General features: G+C 43.3%; 1 protein-coding gene across 1 annotated transcript in view; it reads left to right on the plus strand.

Annotated features, from left to right (window-relative positions):
- The window catches only part of LOC111066705 (serine-rich adhesin for platelets), a 95,965-nt gene that overhangs the window by 77,532 nt on the left and 4,645 nt on the right, over positions 1–13,788 (plus strand).

The raw sequence follows: 13,788 nt of genomic DNA on the forward strand, positions 1-13,788 counted from the left end.
CAGGGGGGAGCAGTCAAAAAAATTCCCCCAAAAGACAAGTCAAATTAATTAAAAACAAAACGAGAAAGAAAAAAACAATCAAAAACAAGCAACAGGCAACAACAAATGCCACTTGTTGGCCAAAAAGAATTGCCAAAAAGGTCCCAACGAAACCCAGCCCAAGACTGAGGGCCCAGCCACGGCACTGCCCCTCCCCTTCTGGCAAATGTGTTGTCTTTTAGGTGTGTCCTAGCCACGGCTACGCCCTCGCCCATAGCCTAAATCCAGTTTTGTTTACTTTCTAATACATGATCTCCAAGCCAGAATCACAGCCATGTGAACTTGGTCAACTTCTGTTGCCAGGCTTCACTGTAAAGGTCAAATTAAGCGGGGGAAGCACAGACCAACCGAAGCTAAATATACTCTTCAAATCATTAGAAAATATGCTAGAATAATGCACAACCCTCTGATAAAAGTGCATTCGGTAAAGTTTCCTCGACTTACAGAACTTGGCTCGTTCCGTTCCTGCCAACCTCCGACCCAGTCGAGAGCACCAGCACCCTCTGCTGGAGTACTGCGAATATTTCCTCGCTAATTTATGTTTATTGTTTATGCTGTTATTGTTTTGTTTGTTTTTATTGCACCCCCTTCGGGCCTTTTGGGCCGCAAACGCAGAAAAAATTGAATTTTATTATTTTTAATGATACAATATTTTAAAAGGCGATCCAACTGATTGAAATTTATGCTGGCTTTTGTGTGCAAAATTTATTAATATTTCTATGGGTTTAATGTCTCTCTTTGGGTTCTGAGATCCTCGTAAACTTTGCGAAAACCTCGTCTATGAAATTAAAGTTTATAGTACTTTTCAATTGATGTTTATAGACCCATCGAATGGATTGTTTATGTTTATTGGGGGCTATGGAAATGGAAATCTAATGCCTCGAATCTAGGCTATAAAGAGCCAGCTCCTCAACGCATTGCTCCCACCCCAGACGGTCTCCGCTCTTAATGAGCAAATATATTTCTATTTCTTTTCGGGCAAGTGATTGTCCACGTTGGGGATTGGATTCCTTATTTGGGTTTGCTTTATTTAAATATCAAAACAATAAATTCGCCAGCAACTGTCAAGTGCAGCGTTGTTAGTGCGGGGCTTTGGGGGTTAATGTGGTCATTGTGCTACCATTCGATCCACTCTCCTGCCCCACTTTACCCGGTGACTTTGATCGCCGCCTGAGCAGAAATCAAGGTGCAAATGAAATCATATTCGATGCAGCCTCGTTAATGGGGGGAAATGCAACGACGGAATAGATAGCTGCAGTCGCCATTCGATTAAGTTTCTCTTGTAAACCCTCTTGTAAAATCCCATTTAGGGAAGTTGTCCAATTAGTTTGGCAAGTATTGCTCCATTATCGCCAGAGTTTCGATGGGCTACCGTCTGTGGGGCTGCTGTAATCAACTTAATCTGGACTGAAAACTTTGCTAATACACTTAGACAGAAGTTCCGGCGAATGTTTTACTGCTCTAAGCAAATGTTCACGGGTTCAACGGGAGTGGGTGCTTCCCCGCATAATATCGCATGTCAAATGATTTTTGTGCCGACAAAAGTTTTGCATATCATTCGCGATTCGTTGGGAATCCGGGTGAGCGGAGGGTAGCAAGAGGGACAGGACAGGGCATGGGCATGCGACACATTTTGCAATGTTTACCATTTGCCGATATTTGATTGATTTGTTTTGCCAGGCGCTGCTCTGGCGCCAGATTTGTAGTTGATTGAATGAATGTTCGAGTGTCTCCTCCGCCATCGACTTCCGCCTCTTTATTGGGCGGGCGGGCGTATTGTGCGAAATGTTCACGAACAAAAATGGGCCCAAGGTCTAATGCTAGTATGGGAAATACTTTGTGCAGCTGTTTTGTATTTTCACACATTTGTTTCATTAGCCAAAGTGGCTCTCAAACCGGGGAAAGAGAGGAAGCCGCTTACTGATGGACCGCACTCGGTTTCTATTCCAGGGATCGGGTGAGGGGGAAACAGAGCGTCAATCACAAAATCAAATGAAAATGAAAAACATACAGAAAAAATATTTCAAATGATAAATGACAATTGGAATGAAAATGGAAATGGAATGGTTCTCTGGGGAAGAGTTTCTCATGGTGGGAAATAAAGAAAGTTTTCCGTCTTCTTGATGATTCCGATTCCACAAAGGTCGTGAATCACTCAATGGGCTGTTGCTGTTATGCAATATTCTCTAGGAATTCAAGCCCAAGTGAAAGTTTGCTGCACTTTCGGTTTTTCTGCTTCCTATAGCGGGTGAAAATTGGCCCCCAACCAGGCAACAGCATCATGATCGTCATCTCCATCAAGTAAGAGATCTTTATCCGAGAATTTTGTATGGGCAGACCAGGCTTGAGAGGCTCTCTCGAAGATGGAGACTTGGGAGAGGGCTTATTAAAAATTCTAATCACATGCAATCACCACGAGTTTGAGGTTTTTGTGGATCTTTTTGATTGTTGTTTCTCAGTGTTTGTGCCCGGCGGTCGGCGGTCGGCAATCGGTGGTCGGGCGGTACAATGGCCCCCGACGCGTCGGTTATCGATTAATCATCAAATTAAAAAAAATTACCACAACGAAAAAGAGACCGTGGAGCGTGTCCAAAACAACATGAAACACCTCCAAAAGCAAAAGCAATTGGAGAGTTTTTTTATTTCCATTTTGTTGCTTTTTTGGCACTTAAAGTCCGTTGGGTCGGCCACTTTGAACAATATCTAGAATTTCATAGACAACGTGAGAGACAGGCTGAGAATAGGAATAAAAGCCACACGAACTTGGATTAAAATTACAAACGGTTGGCAATTTTCTGGCTTGATTTGGGCAATAAAATGGGGAGAAAAATGGAAGGGAGGAGAAATATCTTTTATAAATAGCAAGGGAAATGGAAGTGGCAATGGTAATGGGGCTGATAGCTGCCCGAATATCTGGGATTAGTCATTTGAAAGCGAAAGAATAAGATGAACACATTATAGATCGTGGATTGGTTTCCGCTGCTAATCGATTGGGTTTCCCTTCAGTTACGTGAGACCATCCGGGGAATACATACATATGTGCGTATGTATTGGGGAATGGCTTGGCCTGTCGCATTCGTCTCAAGGTCAACGTGCGATATAGCATTTTTAGGGACACTTTCCACAAAACGTATACCGCCATCTTATTCTGTGCAAGGTCATTGTTCCCCCCGATTTTCTAGCCCACCCATTTTCAGAAAAAAACAAAACAATTGAGTGAATCGTTCGTTACATAAATAAGAGGGGGAACAAAGAATTCATAATATATATTTAAGTCGTAAATTCATTTAAATACGCCAAAGGGGCGCAAATGCAAATATTTTTCTGATTGTTTCGACATTTGTCCGCCCATAAATAACACTTTGAAACGCCGCCTGGCAGTCATCAATTGTAACAAAGTACGAAGTTCACTGGCGCTCCAGCTCTCTCCCAATTCTTCGCTGGCATATCGGCTTACCATCTCTTCTCTCTTCCCCCATTTCCCCATTTAAATTAATTAAATGAGATTTTCCAAAAAATTCTTATCGAAAATTTGTCATCAGTTCGTAAATGCGATCACAAGGGGTGAGGGGGACTCTGAGGGACACATGCTGCTCATAATGAAGTTGAACTGCTGATAATCATCGCCTCGCCCGACGCCCAGACAATCAAAAAGCCTCTCACAACTACGACGAGCAAGAAGAGCAGCAAGAGAATTGCAAGCAGCGCTGCCACTGCTACGGTTAAGCCCCCTGTCAGCGTCGCAGTCGCAGTGGCCGTCTCTGCCGGTTGATCAGCTGCTCGTCAGGTAACTTGCGAGGTGTAGGCCGAGCGATCGGATCGGGCCGCTTCGGCTCTGTGCTGTGCTGTGCTTCGCTGCGCAGACGTCTCAAGCTAGCCCTCGCGTTCAATTCAATTTCGAAGCTCGTCGCGTTCACAACGGTTTTTCGGGAGCAGATCGCAGAGCGCATTGTGGCGCTCATTGTAAACTTGACTTTGTGTTGCTCTCCCGCTCCCGCTCCCGCTCCCACGCTGCACTGCATCCATCTGCCGACTCTGAGCGCAGTGTGTGACCGTGAAGTGAGTTTCGTTCTGTGCGCGAGCATGTGTTGTGTGTGTGAAATTATAACTGTTGCTGTGGCCGCAGAAAGTTCATTCACGTTTCGTCATAATTAATGCAACGTAACGCTCAAATCGAAATCGAACGTTGAATTAATTGCAATTTGCAAACTGTTAACAGTTAATTTTCGTGTATTTTGTGTATTTTGTGTTTCTGATTTTCATTTTTCGGGCATTTCCGTTTCACTTTTGAGCGCGCATTCGAGCGCAACAATTAATTGCAGGCATTTCTCGTCGTCTTTTTGTTTCTGCAATGCAAATTGCTGCTGTTTATGATTGCTGGTTTAGCAAAAGTGAAATTTCTTTGAAACACACACATAATACAACAAATTAACATAACAAACCCCGCCACCCCTCCGACAGTTGCAAAATTGATCACCGTTAAATGCCAGCCCAAGACGCGGGGCAAACACATACATATGTATGTACATATTGCCATGGCCCATAAACAAAGATAAAATAAAATAGTACTCGTAATCCCAGAAGAGGGCAAACAGAAAGCAAACTGTTTAAATATTTTCACAAAAATTCTTAAACACACGCGTAGCATGTCTTTGGAGTTGATGCAAAAACGAAAGTGCTCAAAGCGGATCAACATCTAGAGAGAAAGGCAAGTAAAGTGAGAGATAAGCTGTTGAGAAAGGAGAGCTTTCTGGCAGTAAATTACGAGATCATCGCGAATGTACAATGCAAGTGGATGCAAGTGGAAACACACAGTCAAGGAAGACGCAAGAAGAGTATAAAACGATAGGTAGAACATAAATAAATAACCCCGAGTATCCTTTAAAGCGATGGTTCTTTCTATTGTTGAGTGATTTGGTAACTAATACAACTCACACATGAGAATATTATTACTGGAGTTCGCCTATGATTCTTCAGCTAAAATTACCCCTTCATTTCCGTATATTTAATTTGTCTTTGTCGGAAATTTCCCCCTATTTCTCAACGGGCAACTAACTTGCTTTTACTCCAATTTTCTCTGTGATGATGACGAACACAACCTCAACCTTTCTCACTTGGCCAGACACCTCCAAGAGAGGCCGGCAATTCGCCATGTCATTCTATAGTGATCATTTGGCCCCTCTTCCCTTTCCCTATCCCTCTCCCACCCCCGTTTTTCACCTTTTCTTTTTCCCCTCATTTGTGACACATTTCCATCTGCGCCGAGTAAAAGTTCTTCAACGGACAATTTGTATGCCATGGACAAACACACATTTTGACAGCAAATTGAACTACTTTCATTCGAATTCGAATTCGAATGGACTTCGCTTACTCGAGTGGGACATGGAAAGGGAATGGAAGGGCGGAGCGGAGCGGAGTGGAGAATTATCATAAATATTTGATGCGATTTGCTGTGTCAAATGCAGTATATGCGCGAATATAAAATGCACCATAAACACTTGACTCGCTTACCCACTTGGCTGCGTGTCTGCTGCCAGCTTTCATTCACTTTTTGGCCCAAACAAAAGTGGACAGTGGTAGTGACAGGTACATGGACAGGGACGGGGCTGGGGGCTCGCCCCTTCTTTATATGCAACCCCAGCAGTCCGGCAATAAAATCCAAATTGAAGCAAACCCAAAAAGAGGCCGCGTCAAATAGTTGAAATTCGCTTAAAACAACACTTTTTGGATTTCAGTTTTGTTTTATTTTTTTACATTTTGTGACAAGAATTTGCAAATGTCAACGAAAATTGCAAAATTCGCATTAAAGAGAATTTCGTTGACAAAAGGGGGAAAGAGAGTGGATAAGCGAGAGAGCGAGAGGAAAAGGAAATACCAAACCCAAATACCAAAAAAACGATCCGATTGAGATGGTTTTATAAGGTTTTCTTTACGTTTTTTTTTTGTTTTTTTTGTCTTTGGCTCTTCTTATACAACTTTTGCATTTATTTTTCTGGGGCATTTTGTGCTTGGCATTTTTAAAGAGCTAACCGTAACGGTATCGGTATCACTTCAAAGGTCTGGACATGATATACTTTCATATATGTACTATGTATGGATACTCGTATTGTATGTACCTGATGTGCAAATATTTGGGCCAAACGGTGGTATATTTTAATGCGAATCGAAGGACGGATTGAGGACTATCAGGGTAGATAGGATCTAGAATAGTTATTTCCGGATTTATTGGCAATCTGTTTGGTTTTTGTGTAATTTTGCTCTTGTTATCATATTTTCTGGGGTGGGGGCAAGACCTCCAATACGACCTTAACACTTGTGCCGTCTCTGAGTGACACTCTCTGTATCCATCAGGTACATTTACGAGCTCTGGCAGAGCTTACTTCCCGCTCTTGATAATGAACACTTTGCCTTCTTTGTTACAATTACAATCACAAGAAAAGATACGAATTCAAAGCCATCGGAGTGTCAGCAGCTGACACTTGAATAAATCGAAAGGTACATAAATATTTCGGACACCTGTCGACAGCTGCGTGCGAGGGATGGGACTGGGATACCAATAAAAGAGGAACAACTGCTGTACACTCAATTGTACTTGATAATATTTATTGTTCGAGAAGCCAAAAGCAATTTCTGACTCAGTTTGAGGTGGCTGGCTGGTTGTTGCCTCGGTCCCAAAGTCAGAAAGAGAAGCTCATAGATATTTCTCCCCCGATTACCTAATTGATATTGTTATAGAGTCATAACCATTATCTGCCCCAGAGATAGCGTTCAATTTATTGGCCAGCAGCGCTCGCTGTCATCGTCCCAGAAATGAACCCCGCACTCGAGGTTGAATCCCACAGAAGAAGCAGTTGCAAGATTTCTCCAACTAATTAGACCATAAAGGCAGCTCAGTCGCACAGCCACACAGGGCAGAGAAAACGTTTGGGAGAAGCGCTTGGGTCTTCAAAGTCTGGCCGAACTAATTCCCTGGCGATAAAACCGATAAAGATAAAACCACAACAAAGGTCACGCTTTAATTGATAAGAAAACAATCGCACTCGCATCACAATGGATGAGTCTCGTCTTTGGGTTCGCTTTTGGAAAATGTTCGCATCCAGCGTATCCAAAACTCACTCGAATGGAAATCCTCAGAACTGCCAGACGAGCTTCAGGTGACGCGAGGCTCTGGCTCTGCTCTGCTCTGCCCCTCGATAAAGATCACACCCCAGAGAGCCCAGACCTCCGACAGGTGGCAGTTCAAGCCACAATCGAGTGCACTTTGGGGGAGAGAACAGAACAAGAAACAGAAACACTTTTAATAGTTTTGAACCTTTTCATCTTCCACTTCTTCTGCGGCCACTTAAAATGTGCACCGGAGCGTGCCTTTCTCTTAGCCCACCCCTCCCTCCACAGCGTTCTGTCCCGACTGCGACAGCGACTGCGACTGCGACTGCGACTGGGGCATAAGTAATTAACCCATGCTGGCCATTCCTTTGCTTTTGCAAAACATTTAATTGTTCCGATTGCATTTCCAGCATATCTGAAATGCCAAAACACACAAATTACGAGTAAAACTCGGATCGTCAAGATCAAAGTTCTCCTTGCCGACAAGACGAGACGCGATGCGACGCGACGCAATGCGTCGATTCCGCTCCGTTCTGCTACGGTTCTTGACATGCTCTCGTATTCAAAGCATTTGTAGGCTCTGCTCTGTTCTGTTCGAGTGGATGATGCCATGCCAGTTGGGAGTTATTAAAAGTACCCACTCATCATCTCCATCATAAAAAACAAAACCAACTGAAGCTTTAGTCCGATCCGATGTTAGGTAACCATCACAGCACCAAAGAGCAGTTTGGGGCTCCACAAATGTCACACTTAAAAAATTAAAGCCCAGAAACAGAAACCAAAATCTTTGCTGAAGCCAATTTGTTGCTTCCGTAATTTCTTGGTATTATTTTAATTTGTTTTTTTGTTCCTGTGTTTTTTTAGATTACCTTTTAACTGCAAAAAGATTTATTTGTTTATACGCATAAAAGTGTGGAATTAATTTATGGGGGAATGCATTTTTTGTGGCTTTTTTTAAGATTGCCGATGGTATATTTCCAGAGAAATGGCCCAATGAAGCTTTTCGTGGGGGAAGCGCTGGGAAAAAGTTTAGTGAGTTTCCTGGAATCGTTAGGTTCCGGATGTATTTAAATCTGTTGCATCATATTTGTGATTCGGACTCCATGAGAAGATACCAGGTTCCAATTCAGGATTGGAAATCTATTTTATTCTAGTACAGCACTGCACTGTTCCTTGGATGAAAATAGATCAAAAGTAACTGTTATAAACAGATGGATTAGATTTTCATGAAATCAGGAAGAACATAATTACTCCATTCCGTCCGGATTATTCCATGTACTTCTCTACTTATCTCAAGTATTGCCGAGTTTCGAATATACTGCGTAGCCGTAGCCCCTTTCTGGTTCCCTCCCACTCAACCCTGCCCAATCCCCTCTCACGCACCTCTTCGCGTAATGAAGAAACAACAAAAAATGCGTTTAAGTCAAGTTTGCCGCAAACTCCTCGAAAGCAGTCCCCGGCGGCTTGGCTGTGTGTGTGTGTGCAACGTGTGTGGCAGCTGCGATCCGACCTCAGACAGTGAATGCTACCCACCCCCCACCACTGGAGGCCTGGCTCTGTGGCACTTTAGCTCGATATTTATGCAACGGCACACACTGCATCTCTCTCTCTCTCTCTCTCTGTCTCGCTATACCACCTTGAGCCTCTCTTCCTCACGCTCTCAGGTGCAATTTAAGCGCACATTTTTCTTGGCAGCACATTTTCCTGCTCTGGCCATATGATATGCATAAGAGCAGTTTTTCCAGCTCTTCTGCCTTCAGTGCTGCTTATTGCTGGCAACACTTGGCGCTTGCCACATAACGACAGCAGCAACAGAAGATGCAACAACTGCAACATATGCAACAGCAGCAGCAGATGGTGATGGAGTGGTGGAGGGGAAGGGGGAGGCTATGCATCGTAGCATGACACATTAAATGCAAAACGGCAGCAAGGTGCGAAAAGGGAGAGATGTGAAATAAAGAGAAGAGAAGGAGAAGGAATAAGCAGAGGCAGAAGCAGAAGCAGCAGCACAGTGCGGTTTCTGCCAGCTTGTCCCCCCCACCCATCCGCGTGCCAACCGATGTGTTGTTGCTACTCTTTATTTAATAAAGAAATAGCTTGCGCACTTCTCTCTTTATGTGCCCCATAACCAGCACAAAGTTGCATAAATGTGCAAGGAGGCGACGGATACCACATATGATTGCAAGTACTGGGTGCCTGGCCATTCGACTACTCTCTGATCCTGCTTGCTGTTATCCATTCTACGCATATAAACCGTATGTTCGCTGCTGCTTAGTTGTTGATGTCTGTCCTTCCCGCTCTAGCACACAACCTGAACGAGCAGCTGTTGTCCCTGCATTCCGCTTTGCCTTCTTCCTTCTTGCATCTCCACTTCTATCCCTGTCTTATGACAAAGCAATTTGAATGGATCTGGGAGCCAGCTGTGACAAGACGGTGGATAAGAAAGAGTGAGAGAGGGAAAAAGAGGAGACCATTCAAGGTGAACTTAAACTTTAGTTTAATTTTGTCGCACTTTCTCTCCGCTCTGTCTGTCCTTGCCTGGCTGTGTGACCAATAACATCATTATTATGTGGTATTGAAAAACAAAATTGACAGGGAGTACCAACCAGCACCCCTTATAGACCCCCTCCAGGCAGACCACCAACCCATCCGTCTATCCATCATTTCAGCATCGAAAACACTTTAAATAATTGCACATTATTTACAATACGAGAAGAGACTTTAATAAAATAATTAAAAAGAAATATGCGAGGCTCGCTAGTTGGGTCTCTCTGGTCTCTCCTTCCCCACTGGCTTCTGCTCCCGCTCGCGCTCCCCCCTTGCACTTGGGAAAAATTGCTGTGGATTGGAAGCATCCACGAAACCAACCGCGGAGAAGGTACCGCAGAATGGGGCTGCTGCTGGCTGCCCAAGTAGAAAAAAGTGTGCGGGATACCGACCAATCTACGCATATTTCTCTCCTCTTGCAGCTTCAGTCTCCGGCCTTAACCTTCCTCTTCCTTCCCTTTCCAACGTCAAAGAGAACACCGACGAGACGCGATGGCAGAGTGGAGTGTGAAAAAAAGGCAGCCCGATGAAATGTTCTCATTTTAAAGAAATTGTTGAAAAGCATACAAATTCAACAGAAAATATTAATTTCAATTATTTAGGCACGCCGAGCAACAGCTTCTCTGGACTAGCGACAGAGAAGGGAGCGCGCCACATCGTTTTCACAGATTTTTCCCACCAAAGAGGACGACCAGAGAGAGAGCGAGAGAGAGAGGAGAGAAGCCAGCACTTTGTTCGCTAAATGCGAGCAATTTGTTACAGGATTTTCATCGGGTCTGGTCTGAGAGGCTGTGGCCTGTTGCTGTGGGAACCTTCCGATGCAACAGGAAAAGAGCCCCATTTATAATTATCAACTGAGCTGTAGGTGGCGCTCTGGGAGCTTCGGCGCATAGCGGAAGTTATTAGTCGGGCAAAACTGCAGTTATGCGCTGAGACTCGGACACGGGCTCTTTCTTTTTCCAAAGAACTTGACATTGGAGGGCTATTTAGTGTACGAGTATTAATGTGCTCTGAAGGCGGCTTCTGATTCTTTGTCTGCTTCCGAGTCTTCTTCTGAAGCTTTGGTTTCACTTCCAATTAAAGACGACACTTTGTCATGGCTCTGGTTCTGTTTTGTGTCGCGGAAATGCTTGGAACAACTGAAGGGAACGCTTGGAGCAGAGGAGACTGAAGCTGTACTTAAACAATCAAGTAGCTAGTATTAAATGGTATTGAATGGTATTGCCAACTTGATTGATGCTTCTTTCAAGAGTGTTTTCCAGCTTAGGGATTCGATTGATTGTGAATCGGAAAAGCATACTTACATAGGTTGATCTGATGAGAGCAAATAAAGGTGAATTACACAAACATGCTGCGCTTTTCTCAACTCTTTGCTGGCAATTTGGCAATTTTTCGCGACTTTCGATAACCGGAATAGTAATTTCATAAAAGTACTCCGAATCGATATGTACATCGATGTCTCATCGATGATTTGTTGCAGCACTAACGAACAGCTGATTTTACGACGCCAAAAGTTTATTGAGTGAATGGAAATTGCTAAATTTGTTTATTTTTAAGTGAATTAACATCATAAAGTGCAAATTTAATGAGGAAGGCGAGGAAATCGTGTGTCATTCGATAAGAGGGAAACCGCATTCAGTCGCGACTGATGTTCATCACAAGATGTGGATGATTCAGATAGATTCAGATATTCCATAGAATAAGTGAAAAGTCGATACAGTTTCAGCGATGAAATCATTACGAAATCTCTTGTGGTCCGACCTAAAATTGGCAACACTCATTATTGAAGTACCGTATCAACAACCTTTCACACAGCACACAGCCCCCTGCGAAGTCGAAGACCCCCTGAAAATTACAATTAATTCGAATCTCTCTCAGACTCTGGAGCGGGCTGACCCGGCCAGAGATCATCTCCCAGCAGGTTGCTAATGTGAAAGATCTGGGGAATTGAAAAAATAAATAACAAATTAAGCATTAAATTACGAGAATATGCCGATCTTTAACCTCCGCCGCAAAGAGTACTCGTAGTACATCCGATAACCAACTAGTTTTGGATTATTCAAACTCAAATATTCATAAATGCCACGGATCCTCCTCATGTTACACTTGCCACTCGAAGATTGATCGCCAGACACCCAACACTCTTCCACAAAGTTGCGAGAGACTGAAATTTCTTGCCTAATTTGATTAATTAGACCCTGGGGAACAGAAAGATTTGTCCGATAAATAATTACAATTATTATGGAGTTTCTGTTTAGCTCGATCCCATATATTGTATTGTGGGGAGGGGGGCCAAAAATGGTGAGAAATATGAGTAATAAATGGTGGGCACGGCAGACGTCATCGATCGATCGACGGTGACGTAGTCTAGTGGCCGAAAGCTGACTAAGTCGGAGGAAGGGAGGGATATATGTATGTATGTACTGGTAGCACTCGCAGTCGAATACGTGTCCACTGATGGGGTGGCTCATTGAGCAAATATTTCGATGATTTAATAGATATTTTCTGTATATGGTGAAGTCGAGCGGTCTGGATGTCCGTGGAGATATGAAGAAATTGTGGATCCCCATTTGTACACACATTTTTAAGGGTCTCTCATCGGTTACTTATGTACATATGTACATACATGTGCATATGTATGTTTGTAGGAAATTTCATGACGAATTCTATAACCTTCTGCCGCTCAGCTCCGCCTCTTCCTCTCTTCAGTAAGGTCAAAGTTTTTTCTTAGGCCCTTGACTTTACATTTCGCAATTTTTCACGCACTTCTTCGGCTTGCTTTCTGCCATCACAACACTTACCTCTCTTTTTGCTTTGCTACCTTTCGGCACATGCAAACATGGTTTTTTGCAGCGTTTCATTTCATGAAACAATTCTTCTTTACTCTGTGCCCCACTCTTCTCCTCTCCCTCCCCTTGAGCGTTTTTTGCGTCGTTTACATTTGCAAAAGTTCATTAACATTTTGTGTGTTTTTGCTGAACGAGAGGGAAAAAATCCACGCAGCGGTTTTTCGGCTTAATGAAATTTAGTCTTGTTTTTAGTCGTTTTGGTTTTTGTTTTTTTGGACTTTTGCTTAATTAATTATGCAAATTGTTACATGTCCAAAGAGGAACTCTTCTGGGAGTGGGTGGTGTCCGACCTCCCAAACTGGGGAACTAATTTTTGGAAGAGTTCAATTGGAGATCCATGGAGTCAAGCCATGGATTTCACATTTAGTGCCTGACACTGGAAACGTTTTGCGAAATTTATAATCATAAATAATTTATATAGAAATTGGCAAACGAAACTCCCCCAAGAATTGACCCCAAAAGAGACCAGCAGAGACCAACAGAGACCGCAAGAAACCAAAAGAAAATGAAAGAAACCGAAGAAAGGGAGAATAATGCTAATGCTAAAACTCGCATGCCTTGACCAGAGGTTTTTGTCAACTCTCCGCTTGAGGGCGTCTGGCCGGGTGGTTCTTTCGCTACTTTCGCTTGTTGGGAAAGAAACCTTTTTGTTTTGGCCAATAATGTAATTTGTTTTGTATTTTGGCCAAATCTGCGGACCTTCTCTTTCGAAACGAAACGAAACGAAATGAAACGCTTCTGTCAACCACAAAATGTAACAAATTTTTCCCTCTTGCCCGTCATTGCTATTGTTGCCGTTGCCGTTGCCTTAGCTGTTGCTGTTGCTGCTGCTGAGGTTTTTAATTGCTCCGTGTGGCAGAGAGATGAGATACGACTACGAGTGGTATCCACAAGATTCGCTTTTGTTCCGGTGTTAGCGCATAATGACAACTATTTGGGAGGTTTGGTGGAGCGAAAGTTTCCCCCGCACGCTGGGATGGATAGTTATTTGCGTTTTGTAAGAGATCTCTCTCCCGAAAACTAATTGACGCATTACCCAAATGATATTTTCGGCCAATGGAAATGGCATTTTGGAGAAGATTATAAATATTACTCACTTTCATGTCGTTTCTTCTCTTTCACTTATCCCACAGCATACTACTCCAACTCATATTATCTCTGAAATGTAGCGAATGTAACCCCCCGCCCTCCCAAAGCAATCTAACATTCATGTCGCTCCTCAGTCACCTTCCTTGGTTATCGCTTG

This window comes from Drosophila obscura, unplaced genomic scaffold, assembly GCF_018151105.1.
Source record: "Drosophila obscura isolate BZ-5 IFL unplaced genomic scaffold, ASM1815110v1 contig_189, whole genome shotgun sequence".
In the NCBI taxonomy this organism is placed as follows: Eukaryota; Metazoa; Arthropoda; class Insecta; order Diptera; family Drosophilidae; genus Drosophila; species Drosophila obscura.